This window comes from Pongo abelii, chromosome Y (genome assembly GCF_028885655.2).
Source record: "Pongo abelii isolate AG06213 chromosome Y, NHGRI_mPonAbe1-v2.0_pri, whole genome shotgun sequence".
Lineage (NCBI taxonomy): Eukaryota > Metazoa > Chordata > Mammalia > Primates > Hominidae > Pongo > Pongo abelii.
The window spans coordinates 1,565,813-1,580,306 of NC_072009.2; positions in this window are offsets into that span (position 1 = coordinate 1,565,813).

The following is a 14,494-nucleotide window of genomic DNA, read 5'->3' on the forward strand; positions in this document are numbered from 1 at the left end:
GGAAGAGGGAGGCAGGGGAGACAGAACGAGAGGGACTGCAGAGTGAGAACGAGCAGACGGGTCGTGGCTGGCTTTGCTGATCCTGGAGGAAGGGGCCATAAACCACTGGATTCAGGTGGCTTCTAGAAATGGAGTTGGCAAGATTCTCCCCTCGAGTCTTGAAGGCAGCATAGCCCTGCTGACACCTCCATTTCAGTCCACTGCACTTTTGATCTCCCAAACTATCAGATACTACGTTTGTGTGTGTGTGTGTGTTTGTTTATTTAAGACACAGTCTCACTATGATTCCCAGGCTGGAGTGCAGTGGCGAGATCTCGGCTCTTTGCAACCTCTGCCTCCTGGGTTCAAGTGATTCTCCTGCCCCAGCCTCTCGAGTTGCTAGGACTACAGGCACCCACCACCACGCCTGGCTAATTTTTGCATTTTTTTTTTTTTTTTTTAACAGTGACGGGATTTCACCATGTTGGCCAGGCTGGTGTCGAACTCCTGACTTCAAGTGATCCACCCACCTCGGCCTCCTAAAGTGCTGGGATTACAGGTATGAAACACTGTGCCTGGCTGTAAAATGTTTCTTATCGGGCCTAAAAGGGTGCCTGGCTCTTAGTTGATTATCTGCTGGATCTGGAAAGAAAGGAAGGAGAAAAAAAAAAAAAGGCAAGGGAAAGGGGATTATCTGTAGAATGTGGATTTTTTTTTTCCCCCCTGCAAGGGACGGCTTGTGAGTTTGAAGGCCTGAGACCCAGGAGAGCTGAGGGTGTCAGCTCCAGTCTGAGTCTGAAGGTGTGAATTCTAGTGTGAGTCAGAAGTCCTGAGACCCAGGAGAGCCAATGGTGTGAGTTCCAGTCTGAGTCTGAAGTCCTGAGACCCAGGAGAGCTGAGGGTGTGAGTTTATGTTTATAAACATACATGTGCATGTGTCTTTATAGCAGCATGATTTGTAATCCTTTGGATATATACCCAGTAATGGGATGGCTGGGTCAAATGGTATTTCTAGTTCTAGATCCCTTGAGGAATCGCCACACTGTCTTCCACAATGGTTGAACTAGTTTACAGTCCCACCAACAGTGTCAAATTGTTCCTTTTTCTCCACATCCTCTCCAGCACCTGTTGTTTCCTGACTTTTTAATGATCGCCATTCTAACTGGTATGAGATGGTATCTCATTGTGGTTTTGATTTGCATTTCTCTGATGGCCAGTGATGATGAGCATTTTTTCATGTGTCTTTTGGCTGCATAAATGTCTTCTTTTGAGAAATGTCTGTTCATATCCTTTGTATGTTTATTGCGGCACTATTCACAATAGCAAAGACTTGGAACTAACCCACATGTCCAACAATGATAGACTGGATTTAGAAAATGTGGCACATATACACCATGGAATACTATGCAGCCATAAAAAATGATGAGTTCACGTCCTTTGTAGGGACATGGATGAAGCTGGAAACCATCATTCTCAGCAAACTATCGCAAGGACAAAAAACCAAACACCACATGTTCTCACTCATAGGTGGGAATTGAACAATGAGAACACTTGGACACAGGAAGGGGAACATCACACACTGGGGCCTGTTGTGAGGTGTGGGGAGGGGGGAGGGATAGCATTAGCAGATATCTCTAATGTTAAATGACTAGTTAACGGGTACAGCACACCAACATGGCACATGTATACAATATGTAACTAACCTGCACATTGTGCACATGTACCCTAAAACTTGAAGTATATATATATATATATATATATATATATAAAGATATGGCAGAGAAATGTGTTTTGGGGGTAAAATATTTTGATTTTCTTCCCTGTCATGCCAGAGTCAGATGGGAAAGCAAGTCACGATCTACAGGGTTAAATAAAACCCATCTGATGAGAATGTGTTATGGTTTGTACGACATGACTCCCCCGCGCCAGACCCCTTAGATAGGAATTTAGGCAAGATTAAAAAAAAATAATCAGAGCTTCGCCCTCACACACAAGGCTTCAGTAGGATGTCGTGTTGGTGCCCTGTCCGCATGATGGACGCATAGCAAGTCCCAGCTGCTGTGAGTCCTGGCTGCTAATGGCTCCCGGCTGTCCCCTCCTTGTTGGAATTTCCCTGAGCTGGTGGATGCCGCTTCAGCAGAGAAGCCTGGATGGTGAACTGATTTCTCATTAGAGCAGACAGCCCGTGACTAATAGGACAGAGCCGTGACTCAACCTTCTTCCCCAAACTGGGGCAGCCCGGGGAGGAGGGGCCGTTCTTTCTCCAGGTTTCCCCGGGAGATCAGGCAGGTGCATGTTGGATATCGCTTCTAGGGAACTTGAGCTAAGACAGGTCACGTAGGGATCCTGGAGGCTCCGAAAGAGAGGGTGTCTTCCTCCCAGGCAGCTCATTCTGAGGGATGAGACACTTCTGTTGTCTTCCTTTTTTTTTTTTGAGATGGAGTCATGCTCTGTCTCCCAGGCTGCAGTGCAGTGGCAGGACCTCGGCTCACTGCAACCTCTGCCTCCCAGGTTCAAATGATTCTCCCGCTTCAGCCTCCTGAGTAGCTGGGACTACAGGCGCCCACTACCACACCTGGCTACTTTTTTTTTGTATTTTTAGTAGAGACAGGTTTTCACTATATTGGCCAGGCTGGTCTCGAACTCCTGACCTCAGGTGATCCACCCACCTCGGCCTCCCAAAGTGCTGGGATTACAGGCGTGAGTCACCGTGCCTGGCCAAGGCACACATACTCTTTGCAGAGTCTTGTTGTGGATGTGGAAAATGATATTAGGCATATTATCTTCAAACAAAGGGAAATCTTAAAAGCAGGCATGGGGGAAATCAAACATTGCATACAGAGGAACAAGAATACAAATTCCAGGCCAGGCGCAGTGACTCACGCCTGTAATACAAACAAGGAAATCCACGTTACATACAGAGGAACAAGAATACAAATTCCAGGCCAGGCGCAGTGACTCACGCCTGTAATACAAACAAGGAAATCCATGTTACGTACAGAGGAACAAGAATACAAATTCCAGGCCAGGCGCAGTGGCTCATGCCTATAATCCCAGCACTTTGGGAGGCAGAGGTGGGGGGATCACCTGAGGTCCGGAGTTCGAGACCAGCTGGCCAATATGGTGAAACCCTGTCTCTACTGAAAATACAAAAATTATCTGGGTGTGGTGGCAACACCTGTAGTACCAGCTACTCAAGAGGCTGAGGTGGGGAATTGCTTGAACCTGGTAGGCAGAGGTTGCAGTGAGCCGAGATTGCATCATTGCACTCCAGCCTGGGCAACAGAGTGAGGCTCTGTCTCAAAAAAAAAAAAAAAAAAAAAAAATACAAATGCCAACAGTCTTCTTGTTTAGAAGTCATGCAAACCAGAATTCAGAGGGTGATCTGTTTTAAGTGCTGAAAGGTAAACCAACAATCAACAAACAAAATCTGTCTGCCTGGAATAATATACCAGTGAAAACGCCTTTTAAAGTGAAGCAGAACAGAAATGGAGAGAATTTAGACAGTCAAATGTGAACCCAGAAAATCTGAGACAGGGCTCAGTTAATTTTTATTTTATTTTGTTTTATTGTATTGTATTGTATTGTATTGTATTGTATTTCAAAGACTGAGTCTCGTTCTGTCACCCAGGCTAGAGTGCAGTGGCATGATCTTGGCTCACTGCAACCTCCTCCTCCTGGGTTCAAGCGATTCTCCTGCCTCAGCCTCCCGAGTAGTTGGGACTACAGGCACCTGCCACCATGCCCGGCTAATTATTTTTTATTTTTAGTAGAGACGGGGTTTCACCGTGTTAGGCAGGGTGGTCTTGATCTCCTGACCCTGTGATCCACCTGCCTCGGCCTCCCAAAGTGCTGGGATTACAGGCGTAAACGACCGCGCCTGGCCAAGCAACTCCTAATCTTAATAACAGAGAAAGAGGGAGGCTTAGGGCTCTGTGCAACTCTCGAAAAAAATATGGAAACATCAGTCCCTCAAGTGACAGAAACAAAAGAATGACATCGGGCTGGGCGCAGTGGCTCACGCCTGTATTCCCAGCACTTGGGGAGGCTGAGGCAGACGGATCATGAGGTCAAGAGATTGAGACCAGCCTGGCCAACATGGTGAAACCCTGTCTCTACTAAAAACATAAAAATTTAGCTGGACATGGCCAGGCGTGGTGGCTCACGCCTGTAATCCCAGTACTTTGGGAGGCTGAAGCAGACAGATCATGAGGTCAAGAGATCGAGACCAGCCTGGCCAACATGGTGAAACCGTCTCTACTAAAAATACAAAAATTAGCTGGGCGTGGTGGCGTGCACCTATAGTCCCAGCAACTTGGGAGGCTGAGGCAGGAGAATCACTTCAACCTAGGAGGCGGAGGTTGCGCTGAGCCGACATTGTGCCACCGCACTCCAGCCTGGGCGACAGAGTGAGACCCCGTCTCAGAAAAAAAAAAAAAAAAAAAGAATGATATCTTCATAGACCCTATTCCAAAAGCTGTCTCATTCCTACTTTGCAGGGGTAAAGAACACAGACATTGCTTTCAACACACTATCCCTCCCTAAACTAATTTCTGCAGACAATAACATTTCCACGTGTGTTTTAGACTGATGTGCTTTCACTTTTTTATGCTGTTTAAGGCACCCAAGCCTGGGTGAACACTCCCAAAATTCAGAACTTTGCCAGCATGGGGAAGGAGAGGGCTGGGAGAGTAAAATCTTGCTTCAGTGTTTGTATGGGGAGATCTTGCACACCCAAGAGAGGAGCAGGTACACTGGCTGTGCTGGCTGCAGCCCCAGGCTGTCTTCTCTGTCTCCAGGGTAGGCACTTTGGGGCAGAAGTGGTCAACAGCGCCGGAACCTACCGGTCAGGATCAGGCCTTAAAAGACCCCCTTGCGGCACTGTTCACAATAGCAAAGACTTGGAACAAACCCAAATGCCCATCAATGACAGACTGGATTAAGAAAACGTGGCACATACACACCATGGAATACTATGCAGCCATAAAAAAGGACGAGTTCATGTCCTTTGCAGGGACATGGGTGAAGCTAGAAACCATCATTCTCAGCAAACTAACACAAGAACAGAAAACCAAACACTGCATGTTGTCACTCATAGGTAGGTGTTGAACAATGAGAACACATGGACACAGGGAGGGGAACAGCACACACCAGGGTCTGTCAGGGGGTGGGGGGCTAGGGAGGGAGAGCATTAGGAGAAATATCTAATGTAGATGACAGGTTGATGGGTGCAGGAAACCACTGTGGCACATGTATACCTAAGTAACAAACCTGCACGTTCTGCACATGTACCCCAGAACTTAAAGTATAACAGTAATAATGATAACAAAATAACAAAAATAAACAACCCCCTGGAGGCCAGGCACAGTGGCTCACGCCTGTCATCCCAGCACTTTGGGAGGCCCAGGTGGGCAGATCACTTGAGGTCAGGAGTTCGAGACCAGCGTGGGCAACATAATGGAACCCTGTCTCTACTAAAATAATAAAAGATTAGCCTGGTGCGGTGATGCATGCCTGTAGTCCCACCTACTTGGGAAGCTGAGGCAGGAGAATCGTTTGAACCTGGAAGGTGGAGGTTGCAGTGAGCTGAGATCGCGCCACTGCACTCCAGCCTGGGTGACAAAGCAAGACTCTGTCTCGCAAACAAAACGGTCTGGAGCATGTAGCCTGGTTTTTTAGAGCAGTCTTGGGGGCTGGCTGGGGTAGATATGTCTGTGCTTCCTTTCCGCTGGAGCCTGCTAACTTTCTGTTACTCTTTTGCTATCAGGCCCTTAGTTCCTCTGGGGCACGGGAATATCTAGTTTCTTCTCCCCACAAGAGAACCAGCCGGATACAACCATAGTGGTTTAAATGGCATCTCCCAAAAGATAAGTCCGTGCCCTTCTCCCTAAAACCTGGGAAGGTGACTTTATTTAAAAAAAAAAGAGTTGGCTGGGTGCAGAGGCTCACGCTTGTAATCCCAGCACTTTGGGAGGCTGAGGTGGGTGGACCGCTTGAGGTCAGGAGTTCAAGACCAGCCTGGCCAACATGGTGAAACCTTGTCTCTACTAAAAATACAAAAATTAGCCGGGCACGGTGGTGCATGCTTGTTATCCCAGCTACTCGGGGAGTGGAGGCAAGAGAATCGCTTGAACCCGGGAGGCGGAGATTGCAGCGAGCCGAGATCAGGCCACTGCACTCCAGCCTGGTGACAGAGCAAGACTCCATCTCAAAAAAAAAAAAAAAAAAAGGTTCTTTGCTGTTACAATTAAGCCTCTCAACATGAGATCATCCTGGATTATTTAGATGGACCCTAAATATCACAACTAGAGTTTTGTTGTTGTTGGTTTGTTTGTTTTTGAGACGGTCTCTCACTCTATCGCCCAGGCTGGAGTGCAGTGGTGTGATCTTGGCTCACTGCAACCTCCGCCTCCCGGGTCCAAGCGACTTTCCTGCCTCACCGTCCTGAGTAGCTGGGATGACAGGCGCCTCCACTACACCCAGCCTAATTTTTGTATTTTTAGTAGAGATGCTGTTTCACCATGTTGGCCAGGCTGGTCTCGAACTCCTGACCTCAAGTGAACAACTAGGGTTTTATAAATGACAGAAGACAGTGGCTATTCATCTGCCCCCTCTCTCCTGGATATTTGCATGTCAGGTGCAGAGGTGGAGTCTTCTGAGTGTGCACATTGCAGCGTAGACAGAAAGTTGAGGTTGTACATGCTGCAGGTTCCAGATGACAATCACTAGTGCCTCCTCTTCTCTCAACTCTAATCGGCACACTAGACACAGCAGGTGCATTTTGGAGGTGGGATGAGGTCTGACAGTCACCTTTATTTTTTATTTATTCTTTAGTATCATTTTTTGAGACTCAGTCTTACACTGTCACCCAGGCTGGAGCGCAGTGGTGCCATCTCAGCTCAGTGCAACCTCCACCTCCCGGGTTCAAGGGATTCTCCTGCCTCAGCCTCCTGAGTAGCTGGGATTATAGGCGCCCACCACCATGCCCAGCTAATTTTTGTATTTTTAGTAGGGACAGGGTTTGCCATGTTGGCCAGGCTGGTCTCCAACTCTTGACCTCAAGTGATTTGCCCACCTTGGCCTCCCAAAGTGCTGGGATTATAGGTGTGCACCACCATGCCCGGCTAATTTTTTGTATTTTTAGTAGAGATGGGATTTCACCATGTTGGCCAGGCTGGTCTCCAACTCCTGACCTCAGATGATCTGCTCACCGCGGCCTCCCAAAGTGCTGGGATGACAGACGTGAACCACCATGCCTGGCCGATAGTCACCTTTACAATGTAAACAGTGGACACTATGATGGGGTCTCCTACCTCTGCCTGTGATGTGGACTGGCCCATCTCATCATGGACAAGGTGGGGAACCTTCACTCTGACCCCTGATTTTGGATGTTTCCTCGTGGATAATAAATATAAACCCAGGGGAGAGTGTGTGAGACAAACTGGATGCATCCTGTTTTTCTTTCTTTATTTTTTTAAGATGGAGTCTCGCTCTGTCGCCCAGGCTGGAGTGCAGTGGTGCAATCTCGGCTCACTGCAACCTCCGCCTCCCAGGTTCAAGAGATTCTCCTGCCTCAGCCTCCTGAGTAGCTGGGATTACAGGCACCCACCACCATGCCCAGCTAATTTTTGTACTTTTAGTAGAGACGGGGTTTCGCCATGTTGGCCCTGGTCTGGAACACCTGACCTCAGGTAATCTGCCTGCCTCAGCCTTCCAAACTGCTGGGATTACAGGTGTGAGCCACCATGCCCAGCCAGATGCATCCTGTTTTTAAGCCCACCCAGCAGAGGTCTGTGCCTCACCCATCTACTAAGCTGCTGCTCTCTGCATTGAAGAAACAAAGGAGAGGGGGCCGGGCGCCGTGACTCACGCCTGTAATCCCAGCACTTTGGGAGGCCGAGGCGGGCCGATCATCTGAGGTCAGGAGTTCGAGATCAGCCTGGCCAACATGGTGAAACCCCATCTCTACTAAAATTACAGAACTTTGCCAGGCTTGGTGGCGGGTGCCTGTAGTCCCAGCTACTTGGGAGGCTGAAGCAGAATTACTTGAACCTGGGAGGTGGAGGTTGCAGTGAGTCGAGATGGCGCCACTGTACTGCAGCCTGCGTGAGACAGTGAGACTCTAACTCAAAAAAAAAAAAGCAGGGGGAGGATTCTCTGTCATGCCCTTCAAGCCAAGAGAGGGCATTGAGCCTCCTGGGCTGAAGCAAGGAGGAGTCTGCCCACTCTTGTGTAAGTTAAGTGTCAGAGATGACATGGTTCTGAAGGACGGGTGAAGTAGATGGATCTGGACTGTTAAACTGTCAGCGTTGATAGCAGAGAAACTGGAGAGGCTGAAATGCCAGCTCCTCTTCTGTTCCGTCAACTTGCTGAAATGCCTTCCTATGCTCACCTTTGCAACTCCCCTGTTTCTTGTAAAAGTCTTCAGGCTGCGGCCCCGTGGGGGTTGCGTCTGTCTGCGAGCCTCTGAGAGGCAGATTTGAGATGGCTTTCCCTTATTTATTTATTTTTGAGACAGAGTCTCACTCTGTCACCCAGGCTGGAGTGTGGTGGCGATCTCAGCTCACTGCAGCCTCCGTCTCCTGGGTTCAAGCGATTCTCCTGCCCTTAGCCTCCCGAGTAGCTGGGATTACAGGTGCCCACTACCATGCCTGGCTAATTTTTTTTTTGTATTTTTAGTAGAGACGGGGTTTCACTATGTTGACCAGTCTGGTCTTGAACTTCTGACCTCGTGATCCACCTGCCTCGGCCTCCCAAAGTGCTGGGAGTACAGGCGTGAGCCACCACGCCCGGCCTGAGACGGCTTTCCAAGACTGCAGAAATGAAGTCTGCAATAGCATATCCTCTTTGCCTGGGTTTGCACATGATCCAGCAAACAACCCACGAACCCGTTGCCTCATCTGAGACATCCTCAGGGAACAGCAAGGTGAGCGTGCCGCAGTTACAAATGTCTGGTTGTAGCAAATGCGTCTTTTTGCAGCACATGCTCAGAAACTAGTATTGAAGAGAAGCGGGTGCTTCAAGATCTGAAGCTCATTCTCCAGGATCGGTATTTGAAGTCGTGGACAGGGACCTTGCTGCAGCCAGATCATTTCTTGCAATGTTTTCTTCTCAGTCCTCGGATTGGAGACTTAAATCTTGAGCTTCTCAGGCTGGAGATGAGCGGTGAGTTGGATGAGGCTTGGCGACTTCTCTGCAGGGTCTGTGTGTTATCACCACTTGGGAAGTTGGTGATCCTGATAACACTAGTTTTTCACGTCTTTTCTTCTTTTTCTTTTTCTTTTTCTTTCTTTCTTTTTTTTTTTTGAGATGGAGTTTCGCTCTTGCTGCCCAGGCTGGAGTCTAATGGTGTGATCTCGGCTCACTGCAACCTCTGCCTCCTGGGTTCAAGCGATTGTCCTGCCTCAGCCTCCCGAGTAGCTGGGATTACAGGCACCTGCCACCATGCCCAGCTTATTTTTGTATTTTTAGTAGAGACAGGGTTTCACCATGTTGGTCAGGCTGGTCTTGAACTCCTGACCTCAAGTGATCCACCTGCCTCGGCCTCCCAAAGTGCTGGGAGTATAGGAGTTAGCCGCTGCCCCTGGCCTAATTCTTCACATCTGAATAAAGTCACACTTAATTTTCCCCGAGCTCTGTCTTTCCTGACTGAGTTTTAATGGTGGAGCCATTAAAACCGAGAGAGCACATACGTTCTCAGGCAGCATTTGCTGTGGTTTTTCTCCTCTTTCTTCTCCCCCTCCTTCTTTCCCTCTCCTTCTTTCCCCCTCCTTCTTTCCCCCTCCTTCTTTCCCCCTCCTTCTTTCCCCCTCCTTCTTTCCCCCTCCTTCTTTCCCCCTCCTTCTTTCCCCCTCCTTCTTTCCCCCTCCTTCTTTCCCCCTCCTCCTTCTCTTCCTCTCTTCCTGCTCCTCCTTCTCAGCCTTCTCTTCTCCCTCCACTTCTCCTCCTTCTCCCCTCCTCCTCCTTCTCCCCTCCTCCTCCTTCTCCCCTCCTCCTCCTTCTCCCCTCCTCCTCCTTCTCCCCTCCTTCCCTTCCCTCCTCCTCCTTCTCCCCTCCTTCCCTTCCCTCCTCCTTCTCCTTCCTCCTCCTCTTCCCTCCTCCTTCTCCTTCCTCCTCCTCTTCCTTCTTCCTCCTCCTCTTCCTTCTTCCTCCTCCTCTTCCTTCTTCCTCCTCCTCTTCCTTCTTCCTCCTCCTCCTCCTCTTCCTCCTCCTCCTTCTCCCTCCTCCTCCTTCTCCCCCTCCTCCTTCTCCCCCTCCTCCTTCTCCCCCTCCTCCTTCTCCCCCTCCTCCTTCTCCCCCTCCTCTGTCTCCCTCCTCCTCGTCTCCCTCCTCCTCGTCTCCCTCCTCCTCGTCTTTCTCCTCCCCCTCCTCCTCCTCTTGTCCTCCTCTTCTTCCTCCCCCTCCTCTTCTCCCTCCTCCACTTTCTCCTCTTTTTCCCTTCCTTTCCCCCCTCTTTCTTTCTTCTCCACCTCTTTCTTTCTTCTCCACCTCTTTCACCTTCTCCCTCTTCCCCCTTCTCTCTCTTCCCCCTCCTCTTCCCCCTCCTCTTCCCCCTCCTCTTCCCCCTCCTCTTCCCCCTCCTCTTCCCCCTCCTCTTCCCCCTCCTCTTCCCCCTCCTCTTCCCCCTCCTCTTCCCCCTCCTTGTCTTTCTGCTCCTCCTCCTCTTCCTCCTCCTTGTCCCTCCTCCTCCTCCCTCCTTCTCATCTTCTCCCTCCTCCTCATCTTCTCCCTCCTCCTCATCTTCTCCCTCCTCCTCATCTTCTCCCTCCTCCTCATCTTCTCCCTCCTCCTCATCTTCCCCCTCCTCCTCATCTTCCCCCTCCTCCTCATCTTCTCCCTCCTCCTCATCTTCCCCCTCCTCCTCATCTTCTCCCTCCTCCTTCCCCCTCCCCCTCCTCTTCCCCCTCCCCCTCCCCTTCCCCCTCCCCCTCCCCCTCCTTCCCCCTCCTCCTCCTTCCCCCTCCTCCTCCTTCCCCCTCCTCCTCCTTCCCCCTCCTCCCCCCTCCCCCTCCTCCCCCCTCCCCCTCCCCCTCCTCCCCCCTCCTCCTCCCCCCTCCCCCTCCCCCTCCTCCTCCTCCCCCTCCTCCTCCCCCTCCTCCTCCTCCCCCTCCTCCTCCTCCCCCTCCTCCTCCTCCCCCCCCTCCTCCTCCCCCTCCTCCTCCTCCCCCTCCTCCTCCTCCCCCTCCTCCTCCTCCCCCTCCTCCTCCCCCTCCTCCTCCTCCCCCTCCTCCTCCTCCCCCTCCTCCTCCTCCCCCTCCTCCTCCCCCTCCTCCTCCTCCCCCTCCTCCTCCTCCCCCTCCTCCTCCCCCTCCTCCTCCTCCCCCTCCTCCTCCTCCTCCCCCTCCTCCTCCTCTTCCCCCTCCTCCTCCTCTTCCCCCTCCTCCTCCTCTTCCCCCTCCTCCTCCTCTTTCTCCTCCTCCTTCCTCTTCTTCCTCCTCCTTCCTCTCCTCCCTTCTCCTTCCTCTCCCCCTCCTCTTCTCCCTCTCTTCTCCCTCTCTTCTCCCTCTCTTCTCCCTCTCTTCTCCCTCTCTTCTCCCTCTCTTCTCCCTCTCTTCTCCCTCTCTTCTCCCTCCACTTCCCCCTCCTCCCTCCTCCTTCCCCCTCCACCCTCCTCCTTCCCCCTCCACCCTCCTCCCTCCCCCTCCTCCCTCCTCCCTCCCCCTCCTCCCTCCCCCTCCTCCCTCCCCCTCCTCCCTCCTCCTTCTCCCTCCTCCTTCCCCCTCCTCCCTCCTCCTTCTCCTCTTTCTCCTTCCCCCTCCTCCTCTTTCTCCTTCCCCCTCCTCCTCTTTCTCCTTCCCCCTCCTCCTCTTTCTCCTTCCCCCTCCTCCTTTCTCCTTCCCCCTCCTCCTCTTTCTCCTTCCCCCTCCTCCTCTTTCTCCTCCTCCTCCTCTTTCTCCCCCTCCTCCCTCCTCCTTCTTCTCCCCCTCCTCTTCTCCCTCCACTTCCTCCTCCTCCTCTGTCCTCTTTCTCCCCCCTCCTCTTTCTCCCTCCTCTTCTTTCTCCTCCTCCTCCTCTTTCTCTTCCTCCTCCTCTTTCTCTTCCTTCTCCCTCCTCCTTCTCCCTCCTTCCCCCTCCTCTTTTTCAGAGAAGATCTTGCTCTGTCGCCCAGGCTGGAGCACAGCGGTGCAATCATAGCTAACTGCAGCCTCAAACTCCTGGGCTCAAGCAATCCTCCCACCTCAGCCTCTCAAGTAGCTGGGACTGTAGGCATGAGCCACCATGCCCAGCTAAATTTTTAAAATTTTTGTACAGACAGAGTTTCTCTATGTTGCCCAGGCTGGTCTCAAACTCCTGGCCTCCAGTGATCCTCCCATCTCAACCTCCCGAAGTGCTGGGATTACAGGCATGAGCCACCCTGCCTGGCCTATTACCTTCTTGTTTATCAAGTTACTTCTTTGTATCTGGGGCTAGCTAGATACCTGGAATTTTCCATGTAGAAACTCAAGATTTTCCTTTATTTTCACACGTGGGTTCTGCAGGCCCCTAAAAAGAAGGGTCTCTGCTCCATCTCAGAGCCATAGTTTATAGGAAGATTGAGGACAAAACTCGATGACCAGGACCCGGGCTGAACCCCCAGGTTCCATGTCTGGGTCTACAGTTTCTCCTACAGCAGAAGGTTGAAGCATCCCTCATAAACCTGACTCTGAACTTGGGGCCCCCACGGAGCTGGGAAAAGCAGGCACAAGAATTGGGGGTGGCACTGGCACTTAGACCCAAGATAAGGGGGATGGGAACTCTGAGCTTTGGCCATCATGCTTTGTTCTAAATTTCTTCCTGAGGCCGGGCACAGTGGCTCACGCCTGTCATCCCAGCACTTTGGGAGGCTGAGGCGGGTGGATCACGAGGTCAGGAGATCGAGACCATCCTGGCTAAGACGGTGAAACCCCATCTCTACTAAAAATACAAAAAAATTAGCGAGGCATGGTGGTGGGCACCTGTAGTCCCAGCTACTCGGGAGGCTGAGGCAGGAGAATGGCGTGAACCCGGGAGGCGGAGCTTGCAGTGAGCTGAGATCGCGCCACTGCACTCCAGCCTAGGCGACAAGGTGAGACTCCATCTCAAAAAAAAATAAAATAAATAAATTTCTTCCTGAGGGTCCTGCAGAGAGTCACCCCACAAGCCAGTTAACATATTAGTTCTGCTGACCCCAGATTTCTAAATAAGTCTTCCCTTCCTTAACCAATTGCAAATCAGAAACATCTTTGAATCTACCTATGACCCATAAGTCCTCACTTCAAGACATCTCACCATTTTAGATCTAAACAGATGTATAACTTGCATGTATTTGCAAACCAAAAGGCCTCTGAGACAGCTCTTAATCAATGTAGAGGTTTATTTTGCTGAGGTTAAGGATCATGGTCCATGACACAGCCTTAGAAGGTTCTGAGAATGTGGGCCCAACATGGTTGGGTTACAGCTTTTGTTTTTGTTTTTTTTTTGAGACAGAGTCTTGCTCTATCACCCAGACTGGAGTGCAGTGGCATGATCTTGGCTCACTGCAACCTCCGCCTTCCAGGTTCACACCATTCTCCTGCCTCAGCCTCCTGAGTAGCTGGGACTACAGGTGCCCGCCAGCTCACCTGGCTAATTTTTGTATTTTTAGTAGAGATAGGGTTTCACCATGTTGGCCAGGATGGTCTCAATCTCTTGACCTCATGATCCACCTGCCTCAGCCTCCCAAAGTGCTGGGATAACAGGCGTGAGCCACTGTGTCCAGCCTACAGCTTAGTTTTATACCTTTTAGGGAGACAGAAGTTATAGGCAAATACATAAGTCAACACATGGAAGGGACATATTGGTTTAGCCCAAAAAGAGGGGGCAGGCTTCCAGGTCATAGGTGAATTTAAAGATTTCTTAGGCCAGGCATGGTGGCTTGCACCTGTAATCCCAGCACTTTGGGAGGCCAAGTCAGGTGGATCAATTGAGGCCAGCAGTTTGAGACCAGCCTGGAAAACATAGCAAAACCCTGTCTCCACTAAAAATGCAAAAAAATTTAGCTGGGTATGGTGGTACATGCTTGTAATCCCAGTTACTTGGGAGGCTGAGGCAAGAGAATCCCTTGAACCTGGAAGGTGGAGGTTGCAGTGAGCCAAGATTGCACCACTGCACTCCAGCCTGGGTGACAGAGCTAGACTCTGTCTCCAAAAAAAAAAAAGTGACTTCTTGATTGGCAGTTGGTTGAAAGGGTCAAGCTCCGCCTGAAGAGTTTGAAATCACTGGAGAGAAGTGCTTGGGTTTAGATAAAGGGGGCTGCAGAAGCCAAGGTTTTTGTTACATAGATGAAGCCTCCAGATAGCAGGCTACAGAGGGAATGGATGGTGAACACATCCTATTGGGTGTTAACAGGTGTCAGAATCTCCAGAAAGGAACTCGTACATCTCTACACAAGAGATGGCTTTGCAGGGCCATTCTAAAATATGTCAAAGAAATCTATTTTGGGGTCAAATACTTTCATTCCTTCAGGGCCTGCTATCTGTCATGTAACGCTCTACCAGAGTTAAGTTGGAGTTTGGGA